Source organism: Poecilia latipinna, unplaced genomic scaffold (assembly GCF_001443285.1).
Source record: "Poecilia latipinna isolate Pla-1442-1.1 unplaced genomic scaffold, P_latipinna-1.0 Scaffold2030, whole genome shotgun sequence".
NCBI classification, from domain to species: domain Eukaryota; kingdom Metazoa; phylum Chordata; class Actinopteri; order Cyprinodontiformes; family Poeciliidae; genus Poecilia; species Poecilia latipinna.
In genome coordinates this window covers 21148-43812 of record NW_015114646.1, presented here as the reverse complement: position 1 = coordinate 43812, position 22665 = coordinate 21148, and the positions used below count along the sequence as shown (strand labels likewise).

The window sequence follows — 22665 nt, the reverse complement described above, 5'->3', positions numbered from 1 at the left end:
AATAAATGTTTTCACAAACATTATTTTTTTGTCACAGGATAAAGAAATGATTTTCTTTTAGGATAAATGTATTTGACTTAAACCACAACAATCACTGAACTGTTAGACTAAATTACAGTTTTAAGCACAGTTCAGTAGTGACTAAAGCTACGATACTTTAGGAGATGATTATGCAGTCATTCTGGTTTCATGAGCAAAGGAAGGTGATTTTTAGTTCATAAACTGCGCATGGAAGCAGGAAGTAAAGCTAAAGAGTACATTAACTCCTGATTTGCTCTGCTGTACGCAGGCTGTTATCTTCAGACCACAAAAGTCCTCAAACATACTCCTCCTCACGCCGACGATGCTGCACCTGGGTGTTGAACAACAATTATTGATTATCTCTCTTCCTAATTGGGCCCAAGTTAATTACTAGCAATTAAAATCATGAATGATGCATTAGTGGGGACACAACACACACTGCAGAGCGGCATGCACACACTCACATGTAAACATGCATACATTCCACCTCAGCTACACAGCTCATTAAAAACACACTCACACAGGCAGACATAATTAAATTTTAAGTCCCTGACATTGCAACGCTGAACAGTGTAAACTGCCACTGGCAGTCAGATCATTTGATTTATCGCTTTCAGGAAGAGCTGCTTCAGTTGAGGTTAAGTAACAATGACAAAGAGATAAAAATAAAAAGTTGACTTTACTTTCTTCTGTGGGAAAGCAGGTTTTACCTGAAGCTACAGGGTTCCTGGGATCTTCTCCTGCAAAGCCTCACATTTGGCCTGATAAGCTCCGCTGCGTCTCCAAACCTGGGTCGCATTCTTTTTGATCAGGCCTGAAGTTCAGCCGAGCGTGCTTTTCACCTTTTAGCCCTTCTGCTCTTAAGCTGGGCTGTGGTGCCTCTTCTCCCAAACCACAACAACAGAAGGAAATGAAGGAAGTTTTGTCGACTGGCATCTTATCTGGTCAGGGTCAGTGCAGTGATCCCTGCAAATTAGCCTGTGATCACACCCAGCGTGGGTGTGGGTGTGTGTGTGTGTGTGTGTGTGTGTGCGTGTGTATCTGCTCCTATTTTATCCTATACTCACATACAAACTAGGCTTGTTATTGACTAGGTCCAGTTTTGAATGGAGGAAAACCAGAAACTATCAAAGTTAGAACATTACATGAACAGATAAGAAACTTGTATTGAGGATTTTTAGGAAATTACATGTTTTATAACTCAAGATATTTCTGTTTCGCTGCATCTGTGTGATCAGGGCCACTGCAAGAAACAAAAAGAAAAGAATTCTGACTTTAATCTTCTGAGAAAAAAGTCAAACACCATTAATGGATTGCATAAAATAAACATAATAGGCAGACTGTAATATTTTAGACCATTGCATCAGAGAATATATTGGACTGGACAATAAATCAATAACAGTTTATATCACAACAGTTATGTGATCAGCATCAATAGATAAAACTCCAATTCAGAACCGCAGTGCATTCTGGGGGATGTAGGCAGAGGAAAGGCTTTAGCTGCTCAACCTCTCAGGGCTAGCTAAGCTAAAAAAATCAATAATTATCTATATTGACTGATATCAGGCATAACCAGCCCTAGAATAAATTCAGAAATGTTAGTGTGGTACATTAGTCTGTTCATTTGTATATTTTTTTTTACTTAAGTACAGTGTTTGTGTACTTTCTCCACCTCTGGTAAGATGTGAGGACAGGTAGGGGGCAGGTTGGGGGCAGGTTGGGGGCAGATAGTGTTGTCGAAGGGAAGGCACTGAATTACTCAAAGCTGTAACCCAACATCTCCTCCCCAATAGCTTAATTATCATGTGCAGCCTAGTGGAGATGAAATAACGGAGACTCTCACACGAACACCCACACAGGGAGTCTTAGTGGACTCCTCAAGCACACACACACCCACGCACTCACACGCAGACACACACAAATTTACAAACACGAGGAGAGAGACAACATGGTCTGCTTTTAATCTAAGCTAATCGGTTAGGAAAATAAACAAGCTGGCATGGCAGACATCTATCTCTGGCTGAGGCTGAAGCTGCTAGATAAGGAGAACCAGACCTCTCAAACATGTGTTCTTCTCCTTAAAACACAGCCTGCTTCTTGTTGGCAGGCTTAGGCTGTAATATGGGCCCTTTGGAGGAAACGTTTCCAAGGTGAAAAGGTGAAATTATGGGGTGGATTTCGTCAAGACGCATCAATCATTCTTAACTCGGATCTATTTGTCGGGGTTGGAGTTACCCATCTTAACGGCTGTTTGAAAATTCACTAAGAGCTCAGAAAGACATTTTTCAGATTGTCTGTAACTGATCTGTATAAGTTGCCACATCACTTTACATGAATCTTTAATTAAGATAGAAAAGCCTGGAGAAAAGCCGAACGTTAGGTTCTTTTCTTAGCACTTGTTTTCCACATTCCCTCAGCGCAGACACTGATCAAAAACATTCTTACTCTTTAAATAGCTCAAGTCTTTGGGGAGAGAAAAGAGCCACACCATCCATTCTGCATCAGTGGCAAATGGAAACACATAGGAGGGGATAAGTGGTCGCAGGGAACAACCAGAGCTGTGCAGCAGTTTAATGAGGGCTTTTCTTAATGGAATATTAACACAGCGCCTGTGAGAAAATGGATAATTAAGCCTGGATGTATGTAAAGATTCAGCAAACTGTAAGGTAAAATTCAATTTTACACAAAAAGTCTATAGATCAGTAATTATCAGCAGGAGGCTTTTGGTCCATATTCCACCTGAAAGATCATCCTGACTGCTGTGAATATAATAAATTAATAATAATAATAATAATAATAATAATAATAATAACAGGTGACCAGAGAAAAACTGTGATGTCTGAATTTGCTGCTGAAAGCTTCCTAAAGCTGCTGCCGCATATTTTCCTACCTACTCGTGCTGCATTCCAGTAACCTGGGAAATGGGAAATAAATCTGACGTCAGCGTTTCAGATTACTTTTTATAAATAGTCAACAAATCGGTATCGGTCGATACAAAACCTCAGGTACCGGTATCGGTATCGGTATCGGAAGTGAAAAAAGTGGATTATGCGTCTCTAAAAGTCAACAGTACTCACAACAAGATCTACTTAACTAAAGTACAGATGCATAAAACATACCTATTTGTACTTCACTTCATCCCAGCACTGCGTCTCCCCTCTGTCCCCCTCCTGCCCCCAGCAGTCCCCCCTGCCCCATTCCCTCCTCACCTCGGCGCCAATCCCACCTCAGGCTGTGGGAATTTTCTTTAGTCACACTCGGCTTGCCAGGTAAACAAGCCTGAATAGGGAGACGCGAGCAGAGTCCATGGGAGCAAATAAAACAGGGGAGGGTGTAAATGGATTTATCACCGAGGCGCCTCACCCGCCTGCTACGCTGTCACCCCTCACATCCTCCACTCGCTCTTTCCTCCTTAGTGAGGTGCCACTATGCTAACTTGGCAGTCTCTTCCACAAACTCCAATCCAGAACTCTGGAACTTAAGTGCTTAGAGAGCTCAGAATCAGCGAAGTGGGGACTTTTTTTCCAGCACTTTTTCTCTCTTGTCCGCACAGGATTTTCCCCTCCCTCACTGCTTCTCTCTGTCTGTTCCCATCCCTCTCTGCAGAAACTGAAGAGGTAATTCCAAAAGGCAGCTGTGTCAACTTTGTCTTCAGTTGGACTGTGAACGATAGCAGTGCACTACCTGTAAGCCCTTTAGCAGAAGCAGACACGCATTCCCCGTTCCTCTCCTCCCTAAACGATCTGCCGCTAATCCAGATCAGAAAGTTAAAAAGCAGGTCAAGCGTGAAAGCCTTATGCTGAGTAATGAGAGAGAGAGAACCATGTTGGGACATCTATATTTGCACGTATGTGCATGTTTGAGTCCATGACTGTGCGTGTGAGAGGATTTGAAGACACACAGAAAACTTGGAGGATAAAATCCCAAAAGCCATCTGAGACCTCGTTTTCAAAGGAGTCCTTCAATCCGAGGGCCGGAAGACCGGACTTAGAGCTGGAGCACCATAAACAGAAGCAGAGATGTTATTTTAATAAGTTTCTCTGCCAAAAGCAGCTTCCAAGGTTTGCTAAGAGGAGGAAAGGCGGAAAAACACGGAGTAATGTTGTGGTAAACGATGCGGCGCTCACACACAGCGCTGAAACCTGCAGCCTGTAAGAACATTCAGGGATTCATTGCTTCTGCTTTTTTGTCATATTTGCATATTTCAGTTGCTCCGATTGCTGTCAGACCTGCAAAATCAAGAGAACATTGAAGGTATATTTGGTGTTGGACTGTTGAAACAGACAGTTCTTGGCATTTTTCTGGGGCGTCTCTGTAAACTCTGTGGGAGTTTGGTTGTGGTATAAGTATTTTTTTCAAGACAACGTAGCCATAACTCACATTATTGCAGTTAGTTTTCCTCTTCCTAGCAACTCCAGTCCAACATGTTTGTACAGCAGGTCAGGTCCTGATGGTCTAACTTTGAGTCTCAAAGCTCTACTGCACAGCACTTCCCCCCAATTCAATGTATTTATCATTTCTTTACTATGAAATCAATTTGTCAATAGTTCAATACATAACAAATGACACTGTGGGTATTAGTGACAACCTGGGATTAGGACAGATAACGCTGCTTCAAAGACGTATCGATCAGCAGCGTTCTTTGTTGCATTCACTGAACACTGAGTGTGCAGTGAACCATCTGGCTCTGCACATCTAACCTCGCCTCCTTCTAACAATTGAAACCATAAGAACCTTTCATCCTGCACCGCACAATCTCTTTAGGAGCCTGAAAAAGATTTGCCCGAGTGCCAAGATGAGAGAGCAGGCTAACACTGAAATGTCAGAGCATGTTAATTAACACAGGGAGCAATAACTGTGATCAAGGCTCCCTGGAGGAATGGAAGCAACGTGTAACCCAATCTTCCTGGGCTCTGCCTCTCTGGACTGATTGGAAAAGATTCCCAGCTTTCTGAATGGTGTCAGCACCAGGACATGCATTTGAGTTTGTGTAGACCTTTCACACAGTCACTATAAGGTTGAACTGATCTGCCTTTGCTACACTTCAGTGTGTAAGTTTCAACCAAAGTCTAAGACAGTGGGTAAGGAGCCCAGCAGGCAGGTCAGGGATAAATCTGCGGAGAAGGTTAAAGCAGAGTGAAGTTCAAACTGAATTCCCCGCGTGTCACAAGTCTGGAGGAGCTGCAGAGACTCACAGCTCAGGTGGAGAAAACTGACGACAAAATAACTACAATGAACTCCGTAAATATAGAAATTATGGAAGCAGAAAAGAGCAGGAGAAAACAAACATGTACAATAATGGATCTAAAGAAAAACCTTTTCAACAATGGTCCAGTCAACATTTGTTCAAAATCTGAACATGTGCTTAGAGTGAATATTGTGAACAAATGCAGCCTGTCCTCGGCTTCACTGCAGGGTTTCACACACTGCGCTGTATTTGGTGTGTGTCGCTGCGCTGACCCGTTCCTGAGCGGTTCGGTTTGGTTCTGATGGACCGCAGCCTCCTCCCACTGGGAGGAGCGGCTCAGGCGGTTTACAGGCCACAACGTCTGTCTACTCCCACAAAGTGGTGAAAAAATGATTTGTGGTTACTGAGACTATTTAGAAATAAAAATTCGGCCCGGAATATTATTCATGCTACTTTTTTATGGTTCTTCAATAGAAAATCAAATGCATCTCGATGCCATCATAATTAGTAAATGTCTGGACATTAGAGACAAAGAAACATCTTAGGTCCAAAAACATCCCATGCTTTGAAAATATCTCAACTCTGTTCAATCCATCATATGAACATGGAAGGACGACAAAATGGAAACCCACCAAGACGTGAATGTCAACCTGAACCAACAGCCAAGACAGGAGAAGATCCATCAGAGGAGCTGCAGAGATCTGCAGCTCAGGTGTAAAATCTGCTGCCGGGAACTTTCCTGCACTGACCATGAAGGAAACCACTGATGGAAGAAACAACCAGTAAGTCCTGTTGCAGTTTTCCTCAGGCCCAGTAGGGGGCCAGCAGAGGAAGGAGCTCTGCTCAGATTAGACCAAACTTTATCTGGACAGACTGATTTATCGACCATTCTTATGCTTTCAGTGTTTTTCATATTATATATTTATATACGTTTTATATTTATAATGGCAAAAAAACCTAAATCTTACCAAGTACTTTGGTCTATTCTATAGTCTGAATATCTTACTTCACTTGAAATAAGACAAAACTGTCAAGTAAATTTTCAGCTTGTTTTAATGAATAATTCTGGCAGATTATTTTATTTATAACATGGAAGAAATGCCTTTTTATAAGTGAAATAATCTGCCACTTTTTCATCAATTGAAGAATTATTGACTTAAAATAAGCACTTATCTTGACAAAAGGTAACTTTTAAAATAGTTTTACATTATTTCAAGTATACTAAGGTATTTGGACTAGAAACTAGACCAGAAATACTTTGTAATATTTTGTGGTTTTGCAGTGAAATCGTTGCAACAGTTTCCTTGACATTTTTTTTTTGTGAAATCTTTTGAAAGTCATGCATCTTTTCTTCCACTGCTATAAGAACGTTGTGTTGGTTTGACTCTTGTAAGATAATTTTTTCCTCTAAAATGTGTTGACTTTAACATACTGACTGCTGATGAGCACTTTGCAGAATCCCACTTCAAACATTGAAAGTTTTCCTATGAAGAATGCAGAATGGAAATCAAAAGCTTTTAATGTTTGGAAAGAAAATCAGAACATGACTTAGATCAAGTGGAAATATTCACTTCTAACATTCATAATCAGGGAATAATTGTCACATTTGAGTGGTATTGCTTTCTGCCTCCTGCCTCCTCTGCAGGCATGACTCCATGATGATATTCCTGAGTGAAAATCCAACATTTGTTATGCTGAAGCTGCAGCAGCATGCCGGTCAGGGTGCCAAATGCATTAGGGCTCAGAACAGAACGAGTGGAAAACAGACACAGTTTCAGCCTCTGCCAGCAGCTTCGGCGTTGCCAGCCATGCCTGTTTCCTCTCTCCTAACAGCCACTGACATGCCGGATGGAGGAAAGCACGCTTCCTTTTTTCAGAGGTGTGCTGGATTATGTACTAAATCTCAACTTCAATAAGAAAACTCTACAGTGTTGCAGACAGAGCATGTTTAGAGTAAACAGCTTGAAACGTCTGGAATTTCACTCTGTTGTTTTCTGTGTCTAAGTGTGGAAAAATACAAATCAGGGTGGAAAAATGCAGACTTTTCCTTCCAAGCCTTAAAGGTTAAAATCCTAAAATGTTTAGTAAATTAAGTTGGTTTTAATTTAAATCACATGCTCTGTTTCTGCTATGAGTCACTGATTTTAACATCCCTAATTCAAACTTCAAAATAAGCCTTTTCTCACTGTATTTCCTTTGAATAGGCCGTTAGTAAACTGGTGAATTATCGCCATCTGTTGACTGGAGGATAAAGCTCACAATAAGCTTAAGGTATAATATTTAGAATCGGGCACACAGGAACTAAATGATCAGACATGTTAGCTCACCTGCCTTCACACACAATCACCAGCTGCAGAATTAGTCACAGATTTAAAACAATCTTTTAATTTTATCAACATGTTTTGTTTCTGAATGGAAGATTTCAGAGTCCTGATTAGAATCTGATAGGCTGAAAATTAGGGTGATGGTAAGGAGGCTTCCCCACTTCTAGAAAATGCTCAGCTATTAAAATAATGTTTTAAAGATGTTATCATTAATTAGTATGAATAATTTTCAACATGAAAATTATATCAAAATTTAAATTAAAACTTTTAATTATTTCCCTCTTTTACATTTTCAGTGTCTTTTGAGAAAACTGAATGTTTCTTAGTCTTTAGATTTTCTGGTTTTCTGGTTCTGGAATTTGATGTTTGGGTTTTATTTATTAAAATTAGAAGGTCAGTGCAATAACCAGCAGAAACCTGAAATTGTTGAATTGTTCTTTTATCCTCGGTTTTATCAAAACATCTTACCTTTTTTCATCAGTTATATGTGTATATAGTTTAATAAAAGTGCTGCTGTTTTTATAGACCTGTAAACTCACTCTGTAACTTTATGAATCTGTTTGTTTTTTTTAAGTCGCCTCAAATGTCTTTTTTAAGCATCGCAAATCAGACGTTTGCTGTTAACAGATTACATTTCAACCTGAAAACAGAGAAAAGTTGTGAATAATAGCAGCTTTAATCTAAGTTTGTCCTTATTCACAAATTAAAGCAGCGACAACAGATCCAACAAACTGTATGATGAAGTATTACAACCACTCACCAGCATTAAACAAGTTATTTCAGAAACTTTAACTTGACAGTAAATGATGGCTGTTTTTCTCAGTGTAAACTCAGAAGCAGGATGAATTCACACAACTCAGAGGAAATGATCAGTATTCACTCTGATGTTCAAGGAAAATCTGTAATTTAGAAGTAAATCTGTAACTTGCTCCTAAATTGTTTTTTATTTTCTTTTGCACGTATAATTAAATCTGTCATATGACTTCATCTATTTCCTTAAGAAACCTCATATTTTGAACTTCTAAGGCCCACTTAGCCTTTGAGCTGCAGAAAAGGCAGGAAAAAACAGTAAATCACTTCTTGGTGAAGTCAGTGGTGGGTGTAAAGCAGTGGGTCACAGTTTATGTGCAAACTGCACAGAGTGGTCAGTAGGTTCACTGAGGTTTCCTCTTCCTCTCCTGCCTACCTGTCTGCTGCCTCGCTCCCTCTCTCATCCCCAGATGAAGGTTTTCCAATCAGCTCCAACCGACCCGCCGCAGGCAAACCAAACATGGCCGTTCTGTTCATTATTATTCTCTTTGTTTGCTCCACATTAGAGGCCTGAATGTCCGCCGGTGTCCTCACATGCCCTGACATTCTCTCCTGACATCCAGCAGCAGAGGAAGAACAGAATCACTGCGGCAGCCCGGAGCTTTTAATGCAGGCTTTATGAGTTTACACAGGTGGAGGTCCTGGACTGCAGCTTTTCTGCTCAGCGTATGAAATATTTACAGCGGTTTGGACTTTCTTGTCTTGGAAAATTGTTGCTCACAAATATATTAATGAGGAAAGGTTAACGTAGAAAACCGCCATCAGTAAGCTATTCCATAAGCTGTTCTGTAGTAAAAAATGTAAGAATCTGAAAGTGTGGCTTTGCACAAAAAACTGAAAGCTAAAAAATATTCCAGTCTCCATTTTAGTTATGATGCCTCTTTTCTCCCATCTAAACTCTGTTTTAATAAATATCAGTGTTTGTTGCTTTTTTAAGGCCCTGATTTGGATTTGTAGATCAAGTTTCTGTCTTGTTTTTAAATTACTTTTAGAAAAATATTCAGTTTTTGTGATGCTAGCTTAGCCATGGTGTGTTTGTAATGGTGTGTTTTCTTGAACCCTTCTCCTGACTGATACCTTTGTATAGTGAGATCATTTTGTTCCTTTGTAGCCTCTCAACTAACTAGCTTTAGCTAAATAAAGTAAATGTAAAAACAGGAACATCTTCCAAGCTAAATAAGTCAGTTTTTCTATAACTGATGTACCATAGAAAACTAAACCCTAAAATAAAATCAAAAGCAGCTTCAACCAAGTTTTATTGTGCAAATGTATGCAGCCAGGTTATTACAGATTTTCTTACCTTGTAACAGTTTTTTTTTTTTTAGTTGAATTACACAGGATGGCAAATTATATGTGGAAATGTTTCATGTTTTCTGTTACAAAAACCTGCTGGCATTTTAAGAGGGATGTGTAGCATTACATAAATCTCTGTTGCACAAAGTTATCAATTCACTTCTCAGTGAGGGTTTCTCTTTATGTTTCTTATAGACTGAGTGGGTGTTTTTCCATATTTCATCTTTGTTCTGCTGTGTTTGTTGGGTTTTTTTCTCTCTGTCTCCTTCATTCTGCTGTATGGATCCTCACACATTAGCATGTTCCCTTTGCATCCTCTTTTGATTGCTTCCCTCCATTTCTTTTCCTCGCCACATATATTCTCTCTCACAAGCTTTTTATGTATATCTTCTGGGCTTGCCAGAGATGCAAATGACACAAGAAAGTGATAAAAGTTGCATGTTGGCACCAATATAATTAAATATTAAAGGCTGTTTTTTTCCTCTCTCTTTCCTTGAGATGCCTGTGGATATTGCTTTCACATTTCAGAGAAAAGACAAAGAGAAATCTACGAGGGACTTGATTTGCTCCCAAGCCTCCATAATGTGTTTTCTTACTGCATCACAAAGGATGACAAAAAAGCTGTTTATGGGAAAGCTTTGTTAATTGTTAAAAAAAAAAAAAACTTGATAAAGTGCTCTGGCAGAGAGTGTACTCTCATTCTTCTGCAGAATGTCAAACATCACAGCAGGTGGGAAATCATGGGAGAAGTTTCTCAGTGTTGCAGAACAAGTTCTTAAAAATGTTTTTAAACTGACGTCAGTCTTTAAGTTTGATTCTTTTATTTCTGCAAACATTTTTTCAGTTACAGTTGTGCTGTTACATCATTGTTGCATTCATGATTGTAATGCAAAGTTTGACCCACTTTCTGTCTTTCTTTCCTGGCATTGTTCCTCAGCTCCAAGGATCTTCTTCCCTCTCGCTCCTTTTTGCACACACGCCGTGTATTTACGCGTCAGTGTGTGTTTGCATCATCTGTCGGCTTGGTGCTGCTCTGCACCGTTCCAGTAAGGGTGTGTGTGTCATGGCTGCATCCCTGCATGGGGTGCCGGCCTTTCTGCTGTGCTCATCCAGGCACAGCTAAAAAAAGAGATGAGGAGGAGGAGGAGGAAGAGCAGGAAGAAAAGTGGGCTTGTTGCTTTTAATTGAATTGTAAATGCAAGCGGAGGGGGAACGGGCCGCTCCTGGCTGGGACAGACAACAGATGGAAGGCAGGGCCTGCCCTTCAGGGTGAGAGGGGTGTGAGGGGCTGACGGACAGACTGACGGACGGAAGGGATGCAGAAAAGGGAAAAACGACTATTATTTCTCCGTTCTCTCTTCCATTTCTGCTCATTAGGAAAAACAGAAGTCCTGCTTTCAAACTGGAGAAGTTAACATCTGAAACGAATGGATAATGTTTGAGCAGAGTTGAATCATTGAGCTGCGATCAGCTCAGTGGATTCTCCCTGTTTGACAAACCTATGGATTACACTCTGATCCACACTGTAAAACCTCATCAGTTCTACGTACTTAAAAAATACATGCTCAAAATGTTTTAGTTTTCATTAAATTTGCTGATTGAATAATATTAGCTTGTGCTATATTAATGAGCATAGCTTAATAAATCTGAGTTTGTTATAATTACTTAATTAATTAAACCCAAAGTTCTCTAAAGACTCTTTTCAAATTGCTTACATATAAATAAATCTACTCAAATTAAACTTGTCCTGAATTTCATTTGCTTCTTTATTCATACTAACTGAAAACATTAATAGTTTGTCCAATTTTTTTAATCTTATGCAATAAACATACAATTCACTCATGGTTCAGTTTTATATAAATAAAATCTGTAATACTTCTCTGAAACTAGATCCATTCTGACTGACTGACTGCATAAATAAAGCTCCACCTTAACATTTTTAAACCACTTTGTAACAAATAAAAAAGTGGTTTAGTTAGTTGTTGGTTTAATGGTAGTAGCTCCTGGCGGCACAATGCATTGTGGGATAAGTTGCTTGTGAATTCCCACTGTCACATATCGTTTCACATTGCTTCAAATTACGTTTCAAATTTTAACATGTTTTTACCTCCAAAGGTCCTCAACTTATTTAAATCAAGTGTACATTATATGTAAAACTAAAAAAGGCAAATCCTCTTAATTTAAAGTCAACATTGTAATTCACTATCAACCCAAATATTCACTGTTAGACCAAGTCAAGTTATATTTGTTCATCTTTTTCTATTAAATATTGTTGAACTCAGAAAAAACAGATTAAATATTCTCTCTCCTCGTTTTCCCAGGAAAAGAGGAAAATTACCCCAGTCTGCCCCCTTCAGGTGATCCTGTCACTGCAGTTCAAAGACACACACACACACACACACACACGCAGCACCACTAGGTCAATACAGGCTTTACCCCTGACTAGATTAAGGGTATTTAGGTTGTTTGTGCATTTGCTGTGATAATAACTCCACATGGGGTCCTTCTTCACTTTATTGAACTGATCAGCAAATCTGGGTTGATTTGTTCTTAACCAGTTTAGAAATTCAGTAAAATGTTGAATATAGTTTGTTTGTGTAAAACCACTTTAAAAGTTTTCACGCCACATGGACGTTCAGAGCTGCAGTCTGGACCCGGTGGGTGTGAATACTTTTATTTGGGTTACTCTGCAGGTCAACATGTGATGCTTGAAGTTGGCGCTCAGTGTGACAGCTACTGATATACAACAAGGTCAGAGCTGGAGCAGGCTAGATAACGACACACACACACACGAAGCTGACTCACACACTCACACTGAGGCACAGAACGCATGAAGAACATTCCAATGAGAACGATTGATTGATTATAATATGTCAATAATTGGCTAACTGGGACATGTTGTGTCATCATATGAACTAACGTTGGGATTTTGTTGACATGTCGTGTTTTTGCTGCTGAACTGAGTCTGTGTGAGGATTGATGACTCATCACCAACAACAGAGAGGATCCTCCTTACCTAAACGAATATGCAAAGTCTTTTAATACGCGACATAACATTAAAACCAGAAACAATGTTTTTATTAGGATTATATGTAACTGACATGTACGCTTAGTTCACACAGCAGAATTTTTATGCTGATTTTCCGCTTCCAACAATTGGAAAGACTCTTCAGGGAATCTTAAGAGTCATTCCTGCCGTGTGTTAGGAGTGAAGAACATCAGAACCGCTTCGATCTGAAATCAGGGACGTTCAACATGTTGGATTGTCTTGGCCTGATATCGAAGCGTGTGAGTTTTTCCCTGAGTGAAAATGAGAACGCAGCCTGTTGAATGTAACCAATCATAAAGAGAGTCTACAAAAACACAGGGAATCTGAAATATAACAGAAAAAATTGTCGGCTTTGAATGCATCGTTCAGAAACAATCACTGTTCCCAGTCGGCCATGTTTGTTTGGTGAGATTTCCTGTCTGATATCTGGACGTTTGTGAGTGAAATTGGTCAGTCGGTCAAGTGTTTCTGCTGCCATGTGGATCAGCATCACACACACTGTTCAAACCTGAACAGCTAAGATCTTTATCATCATGGTTGGTCTCAGGTTTTGAAACTTCGATGACAATTTTAAAATGTAATCATGTGAACCAGGCATCAGCTCACATAAGTGGAGGGAAATGTTTGTTACAAATAAAAATGTGAAAAGTATGGAGTCCATTTCTTGTCTGAGTTAATACTTTGCTGATCTGCCTTTTGCTGCAGGTCTTTTGGGGAATGTCTCCACCAGCTTTCCACGTCTGGAGAGCAAAACTTTTGACCTTTTATGTCTTTAAAAAACTAAAATATCTCTAAACATCAACTTCAACATGCTATCAGTGTGATTTATGCTTTCACATGGTTCTCTTCCAGAATTATTTAGCACCTCCCAGGAGTTTTCCTGTTCCTGTTGAAGAAAAGCATCCCCATAGCATGATACTGCCACTTCTATGTTTAATCTCTATATATACACATATAACATTTGCCTTCAATTTTACATAATTCTTCCTCTTTCTCTTTGTCTGCCACATAATTGCCTTTTTGCCTGTCTGTGAGTGATCCTCCTGTCATCATGATCCCACCGGGCTGCCGTAGTTCATATCTCTCCTCTCAGACAGCAAACTGTCAGCCTTGGGCCAGACCTGCTCCTGCATCCATCTGAAACCAACAAACCGCCCATCATTCCTCACCGTCCTCCACTGGATTCACCTTCCCTCTCAACAGTTAAACCTCACCGAACTCCAGCTGCTGCGTTTTTATTCCGTTATTAATCTGTAGATGCGTCTGCCAAATAATTAACCTGGCTGAGTTATTTATTCCCTCGATAATATTTTGCTGCGTTTAGGAGGCAGACGGAGGAGGATGCCATTGAAATGTCCTCCTGCAGTTGAAGGAGAGCGAGGTCGGCGGTGCTGCATGTGAGAAACCACGGCTCCAGAGTTTACGCCTCAGCATGCAGGGTACAGATGATTCATGTGGGGGTATTTTAAATGCACCTGTAACCTTTTCAGCTAATGAAAGTGAGGATGTGGCAATAAAATGGGAAAAAGCTGCGTATGACTCATGCGCGGGTTTAGGTGTAATTCCCGGCGCAGTTCTATTGATAATCTCAGAGGTGCAATTAGTTTTAACAGATATTCGGTTGCAAACAGTCCTTCTTATGCAAACATGAGTTTTCGCCAGTGCACGTCTAATAATGCCCAAAGTGTAAATAGAAACAGACGTTTGCTGCTGGGTTTGTGTTGTGGTGAAGCCCATCCTGGTTGGCTGTGATTATTTCTAGGAGCCGTAATGCGTTGTGCCTAAGGTGAGAGGCGGTAGATGGAGGAGACGTGAATGCTTTGGCCTTGAATTTCATCCAGCGCTGCCTCCCCATCTCCCAGCGCCCATTTCTCTCTGCTGGAGAGTGTGCCACAGGCTGCAGGAGTGGAGGGGCCTGGCACAGCTGCTGGAGCGTTTCAGCTCCTCAACTTCTCACTGAAACAATCATTAACAGTACAGAAAGGCCAGTAGGAAGCATCACAACCACAGCAGTGTTTTAGGAGCAAGGAAGCTGGTCTGATGTCAACGAAAAACATTTTTTAAAAATAATTAGAAATATGTTGGGTTTGCATTTCTATATTGATTGTATTTTTACTCAGAGCCAATTAAAGTAATTCAAAGCTAACACAAAAATAGGATATTGTCCATCTGAGTGTAATTGAGGCTGTTTTCCCATTTTCCCAGACTCAGATTGATTTGGGAACAAAGTTGCAACATTTGTTCCATTTCCAGCTGCTCTGGTTCTGTTCCCCTCCTCACCTGTGGGGGCGCTGCAGCAAGAACCACTAAATAAACTAAACAAAGATCTGAATGTAACCTCCTTTTTTACAAAATGTAAACAAAATGGAGTGGTGTCAGATTTTAGTGGTAGGAGGAATTCTGTTTTGTGTTCTAAGCCATAAGTTATTTTTCTCCCGCTAATGCTAGACTAACACATTTCTTTTGGTAGCATTTACCCATAATACCCTGCACTGTAGTCAACTTCCTGATTTTGTAGCGGTTTGTATCGTTCAGATAAGCATTCGAACTGCACCAGAGTTCACTTCAACGAAACACAACTTCCAGAAAACCTCAAAACACTGAGTTCGTATAAAAGACTAAAAAGCCTGCTGAGAGTAGCAGTAAGTGAAACATTGTTCAAATATATTATGTATATTTTCCTGATGATTTTGATGTTGGCTTCTTGCTGTTTCATAATTTTTTACTTTATATGTTTTCATGATATAAAGCACTTTGATCTGACTTGTTGCTGAAATGAACAATACAAACAAACTTGACTTGTGATAGAAAATTCAGGTAAAACACATAAAACTTTGTGGCATCGTCAATATATATCAAAACTATATGTTTTCACACATGTTCCCTCCCCTCATCATATCCGTGACTACGAGTGTGACCCGCTCTCTAAGGAGTGAAGTCATGATAGTGAAAGAGGCCTCCATGTGCGATCAAATGACAGCATGAAAAACGTTGTGTGTGATGTGTTTTTAACATGCAGCCGAGTCGAGACAGGAGAAGGAAAAATAGCTGGTAACAACTGTGCAGCTGTTGAAGCCCGTCGACCTTGGACGTCAGGCTAAGTGTAATTATTTTTCACGCATGCCATGTTGACCAGATATACGCTGCTCGGCTTCTATTCATCAGGCTTCCTGTGTGGGTCGTGGAGAGACGGCGCTCACATGTAACGTGACACGTAGCAACTGTGGCTTTGACTCCTTTTACTGATAATTGAAAATCATATGTGATCCTACCTTTATTTATGCATAAAGCATTTATTCTTCGACGCAAACTTCCATTTTCTTCCATTTGAAAGTATCTGGCAGCTTTAATGGAGATGAATGTATTTCAACTGAAGTTTCTTTGATTATTTTCAGTCTTTTCAATGAGAGACTGTTATACCAGGGCTCTGCACTGCCCCCTATCTGTGAGACACAGTACTCTCCGATTCACCCTGCACATTTATACACAATCAGAAAGACTAAATATGTCACTGACATTTATTAAATGTATTAGACTGTGGAAAGTAACATTACATGTACATAAACAAGTATATTGGCTTTCTTGTCGTGTTTAGACATTACAAATGTACGCAAAACTTTGTCGATATTCGGCTAACATAAAAAAAAACACAATTTTGCAACTAAGATGTTTCCATTCAATAAGAAACGCAATTAAAATCACAAATTAATATGTTTGTTCATGCAATAAGTCTTAAAAAATATGCTGAGTCATCATCTTGTTACCACTTCCTGTCGTTTTCTTTGTCTTTCCCTCCAGTAGAAGCATCCAATTATTAATAATGTGACTCGAGATCCAGTTTTGCGAAATGCAAAGCCGAAAAACCACCTCATCCTAGCGCAAAAAAGTTTTTATTGGAAAAACGTAACATTTTTCAAATGTGACATGTTTCCACGAAGCAAATTTATTTTTATAATCCAATTTGCACAATTGTATAATTAATGGAAACGTAACTATAGGAACCTGATCCTGACCCAACCATCAAGCAAATCATGTTGGGCCGACCCGGCCTGAATTTTACCAGCCACCATTTGCCTGCTACATTCACTACATGTGACACAGCGCCCCCACAGGTGAGGCACAGCACTGCACTTCCTCACCCCACAGATAACTCATAAATTCATAGATTTTGACCATAAAAATGTTGATATTACCAATAAAAATAATCATTGTTAGCATCTGTGTTAGTTGTTAGGGCAGTTAGGGCACTAACTCCGCTGACTGCACATCACTGACCTGTGAGCCTGATTCCTTGGTGTGGACAGATAAACGTTTGACTGAGAATCACCTGGAGGTTTGTTTAAATCTGATGTGGGTTTGGAATGTGGCTGAATAATTTCAGTCTGAAGCAGAGGAAATGACTTCCCTCATTTTCCTTATTGCTTTGTGCCAACATGATGGTCTCCATCCTGCTTTCGTTGGCTGGTTTATGAGGTGACACAGTCAGTCTGTGCGCTTGTCATCTCCTACATCTGTCCGCCCGTCAACCCATGTGATACAGCAAGGTATCCGGCCATACGTCCCTAAACGCCAGTCAAAGAGACAGCAGCGATATCGAAGAGAGTTCAATTAAAATGGAAAGAAGCGGGTCATGTTGGGTCAGACCTCAAGATGGAGGAGGTCTTTTTTTTTCTCCGTCTCTCCACTCTGCCTCGCTCGGTCTCCTGTCACCCCGAACGCAGGCCTGACATTCAGCGGAGGACACCCCTGGCTGCGGGTTAAAAGAAGTGGAATTAATGTGAGAGCTGAAGCTGTGGGGCAGCGGCGGTGAGTGACTGACACAGTTTTTGATGGAGAGCAGACATGGCTGACTCACCCTCCTCTTCTCTATCTCTCCATCTCCTGCCCGTTCGCCAGGGTCGCCCCCCTCCCCGCCCCACCTCTCCCATCCTCCCTGGCCTTATTGTTTTACATCTCTTCATTCAGGCTTTTATGGCTGCTTCGTCCTCGTGCAAACCCATCTCACCGCCGGATGATGGGTTCCTCCCCCAGTTATCGCGGCTATTTATTATCAGCACCGATCCACATCACATTTCTCTGACTTTGGGAAGATGGTTTTCACATTGGGCCGCTTTACTGACTTGCCATATAACAAATCCATTGATGGGACGCGCACAAACACACACAGACACACAGAGAGGAAACCTCACATCACTATATTACACTGCAGATTTACAAGGTGCTAAAATGCTACGTAGAGTTTTAATGCCTCATAGTGGAATACTTTGACAGCTTTTCCAGATTCCTTTTAGTGGGAAAAAATGCTTAATGCTTTTTTTTTTCTGCTGCTGTCTTTGATAGCTGCGTGACTGCTGGCTCAGCCATGATTTAATGTGACTGAAGCTCAGGCCTCTTACATTTGCTGAGACACAATTTGTCTGTTTGGGAAAATCATACTTTGGAGGAAAAGGTGTCAGTCCATCCTGATTACATCATGTGATTTCCAGGAGTAAAAGGGATTTTGAGGTAAACAGACTCTCTTCAGGTTCTGATCTTTAAACTGGATCATCTTATTTTAGAGCCAAAAAAAATCTTCATTGGATTATATGTAAAATAAATTATGTTTTCAAATGTTTAGAGTTTAGAGATTTGTTTTGTCAGGGAACAAATGAAAATCTTATCATGGAAAATGTTCGGTACAACAAACTGTTTATTTTTTTATTCTCCACATGTTTGCCTTCTCTTTAATGCATTTAATATATTCTCTGTGTTTATTTGAGAACAAAAATAGAGTCAATAGTGATACATATAATGTATTTACATATTTATTCTGTACTAACATGGAAAACTCAGTCAGTGCTTTAGCTGCAGTGCTGCTGCGAACTCCGGGTTGTTTCCTTGGAAGAATTATGTCCGTTCAGCATAATTTGTCATTTTGGGCCCAAACTTTTTCTCTTTCACACATTTTCACATTATCAACACAGAATTCATCCCAACACACACACACTGAAGCAGATCAGGAACTCCAATAGCTTTTACACATTATAAAGTATTCTGATAACACAAGGGGATAATAATTAAGATGTCATAAAACATGGAAGAGCTGATTAGTTTATTAAGAAAATAAACTTACAAGATTAAAGTTACCGTTGTTTGTGAGTATAAAGTTTATCAGTTAAGGAAAATTCCTCTCTACAGCTTTTCTGACTTTTTGTGTGTTTTCTACTGATACAAAACTAAAGTAATAAAACACAGTTTTCTCCCAAAAAGGAGTATTTCTGCTTTTTCCTCATGTCTGAACTAAGTGAAGGAAAACGAGCCTGATTACATCTTCAGTTTGCTTGTAGGTCACAGGTTTAGCTTCTGTCCACATGTGTAGCATTAGCTTGGAGGAACTACATAAGGCCAAACAGATCAATGCTTTAAAAGATTCATTTCTGCATGCAGTTCAATCCTCACAATGAGACTTTTACAGCCACTCACTTACCATTGATAATAATGGGACTGCTGGCAGAAGTCATTGTGTATTAAAGGACCAGTTCCGGTCAGAACCGGAGCAGAAATTACAACTTTCATCTGAATTATTTACAAGTCTTGATTCTCCATTTTGGTAAATTACAGGTAGATTTGGCCCTGTACTTTATTTCCTGCGTATTTGTCAATTTTAATCATGGAAATTAATACAATTTTAGTTTGTGTCGAAATATTTTTCCACAAAGCACTTTAACGTATTCAAGGAGAAGAAACCAAATTAGTTAAGGAATTATGTAAAAACAACATTTGCTGCAGTTGATAATATTTCTAGAGCAAATGTTTCTGTCTTGTTTTCGCAAAATTAAGATCTTATAAAATCATCCCTTTATTTACTTCCCCCTTCCTGCTGCCCTCTGCAAACGACTGAGTCTCTTTCTGAAAGGTAACTAGAAATCTATTGGCACATCTGTAAGTCATGTTTTAAAGGCAAACATGTTTTAGCACTTAACCTCCACAACGAGAGCAGCTGTGGGGCCCAGAGGGGCGCGCGCGCGCGTGTGTGTGTGTGTGTGTGTGTGTGTGTGTGTGTGTATGTGTGTGTGTTTGTGCAGACTGGATGCCTAATTAGCCAGGGTAGCTTGATGACACAATAGCATCCTTTGAGATATCCAGTACGATTCTGGAGCCGAGGTTTCTGTGATGAGGAAGATCAAGATAAAGGGTCAGAAAAGTTAATATTTACAGCCTATATTGACCCACAAAAGCAGATAAGCACATATACTAAACTCTATTCAGGCCTCTGGAGCGATTCCACTCTAGAATTACATTTATTTGCAATTAGAGCTGCAGGTCTTTTGGGGTTTGACTCTACAAACCCAAAAGCTACAAACTAAAACATATTTTTATTACTTTTTGGAAAATAGCTGCAGCTCCAATGGAGAGCATCTGTGAACATCACATCTGAAGTCTCTATTTCCTGGACTTTGACTAGACTACTCTATTGCATGAATATGTTTCAATAGAAACCTCTGTTTTCTTCCAGGATTTATTTATTCGTCTCCATCCGTCTTCACATCAGCTCTGACCAGCTTCCCTGTCTCTGCTGACGAAAATAGTTCATTCCTGAATCAAGTCTTCATGGTGATGTGCAGCATGAGTTTTAATTAGTTTCAAATAGGAATTTGTCATTCTACATATTCCAGAACGTTAGGATGAAATCATCAGTTTAGTATATCATCTATCCGTTGTTATCGGCTCCAGCCTCGTTTCACCAGTTTAGGTCTCGATGCTTTAGGGCCTCATTGGCCAGTTTAGATGGACGTCCATGTTTTGTTTGGTCTGCCGTTTGTCCATCCTCTCTCCATGTCCAGATGATTGATGGATCAGAGCTCTGGGAGAAGTTCAAAACTGAGGATGCCGTTTTAAAACCTAATGTTTTAAACTTCCAAACAGCTTCCTCCCTGACCCGTCTGCTGAGTTCAACCAATCAATCAGGTTTATTTGGAAAGCACTTTTCAGCAACAAGGCAGTTCAAAGTGCTTTACCTCATAAAAACACAAAAATACAGAGTCATAAAAGCCAGTAAACGTCATCGTTACACATCAAAATGTTGGTCAATGTTTCATTTATTATGGTTCCACAGCAGGTTTTAGCCTTGATTCAAAGGGACTCAGCGTTTCAGCTGTTTTGCAGTTTTCTGGAAGTTTGTTCCAGACTTGTGGTGCATGGAATGCTGAGTTCTTCAGGAAGTTGTTTCTCCACTAATGTTCTCTAACAAACCTCTGAGGCCAGAAACAGAAAAACTGCATTTATTGAGACCTTAAATTATGTGCAGACGGACTTTTACAGATTCTGTGGTTTATGAAGAAAAATGGCTGCACAGCATCTGTTTTAAGAGTGAAGAGGGCTAAACATAGAAACAAGCCACACTTTTACAAGTCTGGCCTCTTCAATTTCAGTTAATAATATGTTGGGTTGATCTATTACAAAAGTTTGCATGGAAATTTAGCTTTTGTTGCAAAAACGTATCTGGCTGGAAAATATTAGTAGCTGTGTTTCTATAACAAATGTACACAAAACACTGCAGTGTTTCCACAAAATAAGAAATGCGATTAAAATCACATGAAGCTTGTTCACATAGTTAGTCTCTGAAAAACGATGGCAGTGGCAGATGTAAACATATGAGGTAGATAATATTTCAGTGTGTTATGCAGGTGTTTTAGTGACGAGCCTCTTATTGGGAGAGGATTCTTCGTCATTTCTGTCAGTAGTAACATCCTGTTGATCACGTGACTCGTTTGATGCTACAAAAAGTATTTCCATTGCAGTTTTCCAGCATACATCTATTCTGATGTGGCTAAAAAACATCCTAGCCAATAACTTTTTATCAGTTTTTTTCAGAACTGACACATTTCCATTAAGCAAATTATAATTGTTTTATTTCAATTTGCTTAATTCTCTGATAAATGGAAATGCAGCTGGTGACAAAATGTTCATTGCATTTTTCTGCTCATTCCAAAAAATATTGAGATAATTTCAGAAACTGTACAACATTTGGAATAATGATGTTGTGACTTTGGATTGTAAGAGTAAAACATCTTTTTTTCCACAAATCTTAACTGGTTTACAGAGTAATGGAAACTGTTCAGTCTAAAACTCCACATCTCAATCGGTTAAAGGGTGAACATTTAAAATAAATCTATACCACATTTCTAAAGGACAAAAAACTCTCTTAATGGTGAAATCAGCTGGAAAAACATGTTTCCAGCGATTTATTTATTTATCTGTAGATAAATGTTCTTTAGTGGGTCGATGTAACGTGGGAATGAAGTGCAGCTGGTGTATTTGCTGGATTTGAGGTTGCTGAGAACAGATACGCGTTGAGTGGAACCCCAGCTAGAGCTGCACTCATTACGGATCGATCCCTCCGTCTCCTGTGTCAAGTCCTCTTCAGGCCTGATTGAAGTGTTTTCACCCATCTTCACCAAACTGTACGAAAAGAAAACATTTCCCTGCCTCCTATTGATTTCAAAATGTCAAAACCTGAACCTTAAGAGGAGCGGAACATACTCCAAAACGCTTCCAGACGGGCTTAATGGCTGCCAAATAAAAGCTGTAGGGAAAGTTTTCACCCACTTTATTCTGTGTGTAATAACTTGGCTTTGTCTCTCATCAGAATGGATTTTCTGAGGAGAAACGCCAGGTGAAGCGCATCACCCAGCCGTAACGAGGCACAAACTGTCAGCCGGGCGAACATCCTGCCTGCTTCCTGCAGGATTAGGCTGGTTGGGGAATGTTGCAAATTAATCCGGAGTGTAAGACCTCACACTGCAGCCTCATGCTGGATTAGTATTAGCTTTTGTTTGATTCATTGTGAAATAAGCAACATAATCCACCTGGTGTCAGACACAATAAAAACACACCAACTGGCACAGAAACAGGATTAGGCTTAGAGAGGAACAGCCGGCCTGACTGCCACCAATCCAGGGAAAAACCACAGAGTCTGATCTGAGCATTAAAATGAAGTT

General features: G+C 39.9%; 1 long non-coding RNA gene across 1 annotated transcript; it reads right to left on the bottom strand.

Annotated features, from left to right (window-relative positions):
* Positions 1–9575: 9575 nt before the first annotated feature.
* On the bottom strand, positions 9576–20859 carry LOC106935827 (uncharacterized). Its single transcript, XR_001421981.1, has 3 exons — positions 20779–20859; positions 15277–15285; positions 9576–9585 (listed from the first exon to the last, which is right to left on the bottom strand). It is a non-coding gene; the product is annotated as an uncharacterized LOC106935827 (long non-coding RNA).
* Positions 20860–22665: the final 1806 nt, after the last annotated feature.